The sequence below is a fragment of the Scyliorhinus torazame genome, chromosome 5 (genome assembly GCF_047496885.1).
Source record: "Scyliorhinus torazame isolate Kashiwa2021f chromosome 5, sScyTor2.1, whole genome shotgun sequence".
Classification (NCBI taxonomy): domain Eukaryota; kingdom Metazoa; phylum Chordata; class Chondrichthyes; order Carcharhiniformes; family Scyliorhinidae; genus Scyliorhinus; species Scyliorhinus torazame.
The window spans coordinates 70,973,067-70,979,863 of NC_092711.1; the positions used below are offsets into that span (position 1 = coordinate 70,973,067).

Below are 6,797 nucleotides of genomic sequence, written 5' to 3' on the forward strand. Positions count from 1 at the left end.
CGCAGCCAGCTCTGGAGCACAAACCTTCAACATTGTTGCTGGAATGTTGCCAGGGATAATGCATTTGCAGCGCCGTCTGCCATTTCTTGATATCGTGTGGAGTGAATCAAATTTCCTGAAGACTGACACCCATGATGATGCAGACCACCGGAGGAGGCCGAGATGGATCACCCTCTCGGCACCTCTGGCAGAAACTTTCAGTCTTGTTTTTTGCAATGACGTGCTGGAGTCCCCCATCATTGAAGAGGGGGATTTTATTGAGGCTCCTATGCCGGCTTTTTGTTTATTTATTCATTCATATTCAGGACTGGATGTGGCAAAACTGCAGAGATAGATCCTGTATATTGAAAATAGGATCACATTGATTGTGTGATATAAACATTGACAAGTACTGGTGCAGTATTAATTTAAACAGACTGTTGTGTATTATAAACAAAGACAGAGTCTAGTCTGACAAAAATACAGATGAAGTCCAATTTAAAATTAGCAGAGACAGCAGTAATTATTGAGGCAATGGTAATGCAAGGCATCTCGATTTAAATTCCATCTGCTGGCCAAAATTTGCAATTGCAGTTACTGTGAAAATGTCGCTGTCAGGTATAATCCATGATGTTGATGTATCCATAATCCATTTCCACAAATGTAATATCACATCGCCTTCTGCGGGAGGTGCCAACATTTAAAGTGTAACTAATTGCAGGTGTCGCTAACTGATTCTCCCACATTGAGATCAGCACCAGAGCAAAGCAGCTCAATTCCTGGTCATGCATTTTTGTTCATCTTTGTTAAATAGAGAAATGTTTACCTGGGCGCTGTATGGAGGCTCTGGAAAATGTGACATTCATCTAACAAACATAGTGTTGGGGAGAGTTCATTGATTCATTATACCACCTGGAAAATGGTTGGGGTCATTGTCTCCGAAGCTTCCCAGGAAGTTAACATGGGATTTTAATTTTAAAGGGGAAATGTGGATGTGCGTGTAAGACAGAGAGAATGCGTGTGTGAGAGACTGTGTGTGTGTGTGTTTGTGTGAAACACATGTTGCGCACAACTAAATTTCACAAAGGTCACGGCATCCTTCTATTTCCAATAGATACACAGCAAATATTTCCACAAATGTTGCACCTGAAGCTCCCAATTGTCTTCTGGGTTGTCATTTTCTCGGTTTGTGTCTATTTCAAAGCTGCTAAATCCACTGGTCCTGGTGGTTCACACCAGCCCACCGGAGGTGTCGCCATTTTTTTCAGTTTGCAGCTGGTGACTCCCAATTTTGATGATCAATGTTTAGTTTAGGGACATTATGTCACACTTGGAAGAATCATTGAAGCGGAATATCGGGCTTCCCACTGGGTGCGTGGCTCCGGCTACTTCGCAAAGTGGAAATTCCTTGGTCGTGTGACCATGTCCCATTTAGGGACCATACTGGAAATGTGCAAACCACCTATTTTTAATTGTCTTGGAGAGACTTGGAAGCTCTGTCTTTGAGAGAACTGCCGCATTTCTGATTTTGTCCCGCCAGTAAATATCCATAATGCATTGCGGACAACAAAGATTACATTGGCTGAGATATTTTTCTTGACAGCTGTAAGTCGTTGTTTCACAGCCATACAACAAGGTTCTGAGAGCTCAGGCCTTATAAACCATCAGCTTGTTCCAAAGGGTCAGCTTGATGTCATTCCATGGACATTCAATGAGTAAAACAAAGGTCGGATCTGCTTTCCCCATGTCAGCATCACATTCTACTTCAAGGCAGCCTCTCAGCGTGGAAACTCGGCAGCAGAAATTGCTCGCCTGCTCTTATTTTGCGTGACCATTGGCGAAAGTGCAACACCTTGTCCCACGACCACGGTTTTCCTCATACTACTCATTGGTAAGGAAGAACAAATTACAGTCACCGGAGACATAGTTTCTGTAGATGATGTTTTGTTTGGATGATTCCGCGTAGAGGAGTTCTCTGTGGAGGATGTATTGTGATTATGTCTCCGTTTTGATGACTGGAAGGTTGTAGAGGTTGCAGCCTGGCCTAGTGTGCAAGTGGACTTCATCCATATCTTCAGGGAAGGCGAAGATCAGCAGGATGCTGTCCAATAAAGTTGGGTGTGAACACGGCCCTCTTTCATTCAATTATTCACTTAGAATCTGTCGGAAGTGGAATCATCCATCTGTACAGTGTTTTGCCATGGAAAGAGTGAATGAAACAGTGGAGCTTTAGCAGACAGCCAAATGTCTCCAAATCTTATAGTCCCTGCTCTGCTGACGGTGTCGAAAGTTTATTGAGATTGATGAAAGTAAGGTGAAGAGGTAGACGTGTGGCAGAGGGAGCAGATCGTGTCCAGAGTAAATCTTGCGATATGAATACCGCAACTTGCTTCCAGCTACATTCGGCCTGCAAGCAGATGAAGTGTTGAAAGTGTGAAACACTTGCAGAGTGCAGAGGCCTTCCCAGTGCTGCTATGAGTGAGATATGTCAATAGTTGCTGCAGTTTCCTCTGTCCACTTTGTTTTCCGATATTGGTTATGATTTTGCATCATGAATCTCCTGTGGGATGGGTTATATCTTCCAGCAGAGAAGGAGAAGGCCATAAATGTTCAGAAACATAGTAATTATATTCACAGTTTTTCATTTATTTATGAACATAAATAATTAGATTCACCAACTACCATCGTTTCACAAAGATTACAACAGTTTTAAATTAAGTTATACGGTGTGGCCGTCGCAGGCTCGCCATGATTTATTGCCATCGCTACCTACCCTTCACAAAGTGGCGGTGAACTGCGTGTTTGAACCTCTGCCGTCACTCCAGTGCAGGCACACCGACGATGCTGTTAGGGAGGGAGTTCCAGTCATTTGAACCAGCGACAGCGAAGATTCGGCGATATATTTCCAAGTCAGGATAGTCAGTGATTTGGATCGGAATATCCAGGTGGTGACGGTAGAAATGAAAATGTCTGTACCTAATGTGACGTTATTGCACCTTTCAATCCCGATTTGTTATTACACTGTTTTGGAAAGTAATTCAAAGTCTGCAGCTGTCCACTGAGTTTCACGGTATTTCTGTTTTCACATTAATATGTTTTTAGTCTGGTGTCTTCATTAATTTGGGTGAGGACATCTTGAGTGACTTATTGTACATGAAATGACCACATGCTCCAAATATTACCGTCCCTCCTCAACGTAATCATGTTCCCGCTTTCTGTCATTGAGATGAAGATTCACCATCAGCAGAGAAGAACACCAGCACCACAGGAGTATCTCCAGTTTCCTCCTAGTAACGCCCAGCTGGTCTGTTCCCAATAGTCTGGGGATGGAATTCACACAGGAAATCTTGAGCCACCGATTGTATCATTCTGACGCAAATTATAAAGGACCAGCTTTAATTTGTGAAGTCATCAAGCGCAAAACTGAGAATGTAGAACAGCATCTTTCAGGACCATCTATCCATCCATCCATCAACCCCATTCACTGATTCCTCAATCAACATATTTAGGCATCCAACCAACATCCATCCCTACATCAAAGCAGTCATCCCTTTATCTTTTGGTTGGCTGGTGGTGGGGGAGTATTAATGCCATTGAACCAATGATGCAAAGGCTCAGGCTAATTCTGTGGGAACTCGCGAACAAATCCTACCATGACCGGTGGGGGAATTTGAGTTCAATTAATAAATCTGGAATATAGACTAACTGTGTCCATGGAATTCCCTCTGCTTCACCAATGAAGGAACTGTGACATCCCTCCCTGGTCTCACCTACATGTGGCTCCAGTCAGACAGCAACATGTCTGACTCTTCAGTTCCTTCTGAGCTGCCCCAGCAAACCACTCAGTTCAACAGCAATTAGGGACAGGGAACACATGGTGGTCTGGCCAGTGAGTCCCACATTCCATGGAAGCATGTCGGAAAAAAGACAGAATATCCATGTTGATCTGTTACAAATGGACCCCTGTCTGATAGTCTAATTGTATTTCTATCCATCATCACAATGTTATGAGATGTGGGAGAGATCTCCAGCCGGCTGTTGTTGCTAAGAGGGACAAGAAAAGCTGGATAACTCTCCTTCCCTGAGATGGGAACAGTTCAGATAGGTTCACAATTTAAAACGTAAAATGATCTCCAGTACTGTTGCTGGGTAGATTTGTTTATAAATAGTCCTCATTGACAATGTTAAGAGTTTGAAGTTGGCTTGCAGCCAAACGGTCAGTACTGAGGAAACAGATCTTTGAAAAAAAATCCAGATGTTTCCTGTAAACAACTTTGAACATTCGAGCCTGCCTGCTGCAAGCGGCTGGATTGCTGCCAAATACTGTGTGGGGCAGATGAGCCTGAATATGAATGGACAAAATGGGATTTATCCATTCAAACAATAAATGTTTCAGTCTCACATGAAGTAAACGTTTTAAATGGTGTTCCATCTAAATAAATATATTCAGTGAATGCTGTGATCAATCTGAGGTTAGACGCGATCGGAACATTGTAAACTGACCAGATGCTATTTAATTTATATTAGTTCCGAGTAAAGGTCACTATAGTTATTGAAGTCCGTTTGTTAAAAACCTAATGAAGTGAGAGTGGGTGGTGTTGATGGACCCAATCCACAAGCCCAATAAGACGAGGTACTTAAATAAAATCATAAAACTGCCTTGAACCCGCCTGAATTCCTGGAATATTCTCCGAGTTGTTGACTTCATTTAAACGGAGGCGTCTCTTATACCTGATTCGCACCGTGTTCTGTGCAGTTTAATTTGTGCTGATTTCCATTATTATTTAACAGTCCCTCTCATTGCTGCCAATGAGTGGAGAAATGACCAGTTCATGACCTGCTTCAGTGGAAGATAAAACATTTATTCTTGTGATATTGTGTAATATTCCGCAAAATCCTGATATCCTGTGTTCCCAACATAGCGAATGTTAGACAGCCGGTGGTCAGTGAAATTAGCGGCATTGATTTGGATGCTGAAGGATAACTTTGCTGATCGCCCTGTCCGTTCTGATTCATTCTGTCAAATGTTAATGTCAATTTTATGTTTGAAAGCGGGTTTCTTTTACCGCCTATTTTCACAGGACTGTCTGAGGCTCAGGGGCAGTTTCAGAAATGTAAGGAGAGACATTGTGTAATGTTAGGAGCCTTGTCTGCAGACCCGCAATGCTCAGTGATAGCCATCCGCACTGCAAATGGAATCACCTTGTTCATTCCCGCATTCCGACATAAATCGTCAACAATTCCTCTGATAAATGATATATTTTTACAAATGGAATGGGGACCCGGAGTGTTGCAAATCAGACTGACACACAACCTATTCCCTAACAAAATAATTAGTCTTTTTAAGATCATCTCAATATATTGGAGTAGAAATAAAGGGACTGAATTTGCAATGGAATAGTTCTTTTCTTAACAGATGAGCAAAAGTAATTTCGCAATGGGGACATTATAAAGAATCGATTCAGGGAAACAAATATCCCGCTACAGATAAATGTCTATTTAATAATAACCCATAGTAAATCTCCGGGTCCATTCTGTTGGGGTGGGGTGGGGGGGGGGGGGGGGGGGGGGTGGAAGGTGGGACGTGGATCCAGATGCCGCCTCCACCAGGGAATCAACAGGCGGCGCCTGGAAACCCGCCCCCTTCTGCCGGGTATTTAAATGCCGCTCACTAGGACCCGAATCCAACAGTCCGGGAGCTGGTTTGTTCACTGAGTTCCTGACACAACCATTTCCCCCAAATGACCAGAAGGATGAGGTGGGCCATTTCTCTCAGTTTGTTGCTGACTTTCTTATCCCGTGAGTAGTTTTTATTGTCAAGTCTCTCACTGTTACTGTCTCAGTGTTAGTCTCCCTCTGGAATGTTCCAGAGTCACCAATCATTTCACCAGCATTAATCCTCGGGCTTTTTGATATATTTTTACAGGTGTCCAGTCGGAGGTTGTGTTGACTCAGCCGGAGGCAGAGACCGGGCGTCCCGGAGGCTCCCTGAGACTGACCTGTAAAACCAGCGGCTTCGATCTCGGCACCGCTTACATGCACTGGGTCCGACAGGTTCCCGGGCAGGGGCTGGAGTGGCTGGTTTGGTACTATACTTCATCCAGCAACAGCTACGCCCCAGCAATTAAAGATCGATTTACTGCGTCCAAAGACACTTCAAACAACATCTTCTCTTTGGCCATGACGAACCTGAAGACAGAAGACACCGCCATCTATTACTGTGCAAGACAGACACAGCGAGAGGAACCAGGGCTGGACCCGCACAAGAACAGCTCGAGAGGGAATTCAGCAACTTGCACCTTAACCTGAAGGTCAGTACTTGATTCAAATGTAATATTGATGTCAGTGATCAGAGTCAAAACACAAGCTGCTTCTTACATAACTGACACAGGGAAAATTAAACAGTAAAACCGAACAAACCAATCGATCTGCAAGTATTAGCTTTTGTCTGTTGATGTTTACTGTTAACAGTTTCAGTAATTACAGACCTGGATATACTCATCGTTGTATTATTTCTGATACTTGGAGAAAGTCTATGTGCATTGCGTTTTATGAACTGCTGTCTAAATTGTAAATTCGATCAGAAGTAATCGTCTATTTGAAGTGAATATTGAGCGGCAGGGCTGAACAGGGAGTGAGTGCGGTTTTTGTGCGGGTGTCTGTCACTGTGACTACAGCAGTGGGTCACAGTGCTGTCCACAGCGACATCCTCATACAAAAACCTCAGTGAAAGAGTTTGTCCAAATTGGTGATCAGGGCCACAGCAGGATTGTCAACGTAAATGAGGCTTAAATAAAACACAATATTAGTTTGTGAAA

The 6,797-nt window shown here is 43.4% G+C and overlaps 1 protein-coding gene across 1 annotated transcript in view; it reads left to right on the plus strand.

The window, feature by feature from the left end:
* Positions 1 to 6,797, plus strand: part of LOC140418341 (uncharacterized) — a 397,355-nt gene that overhangs the window by 246,031 nt on the left and 144,527 nt on the right. The gene's annotated exons all lie outside the window — the stretch shown is intronic.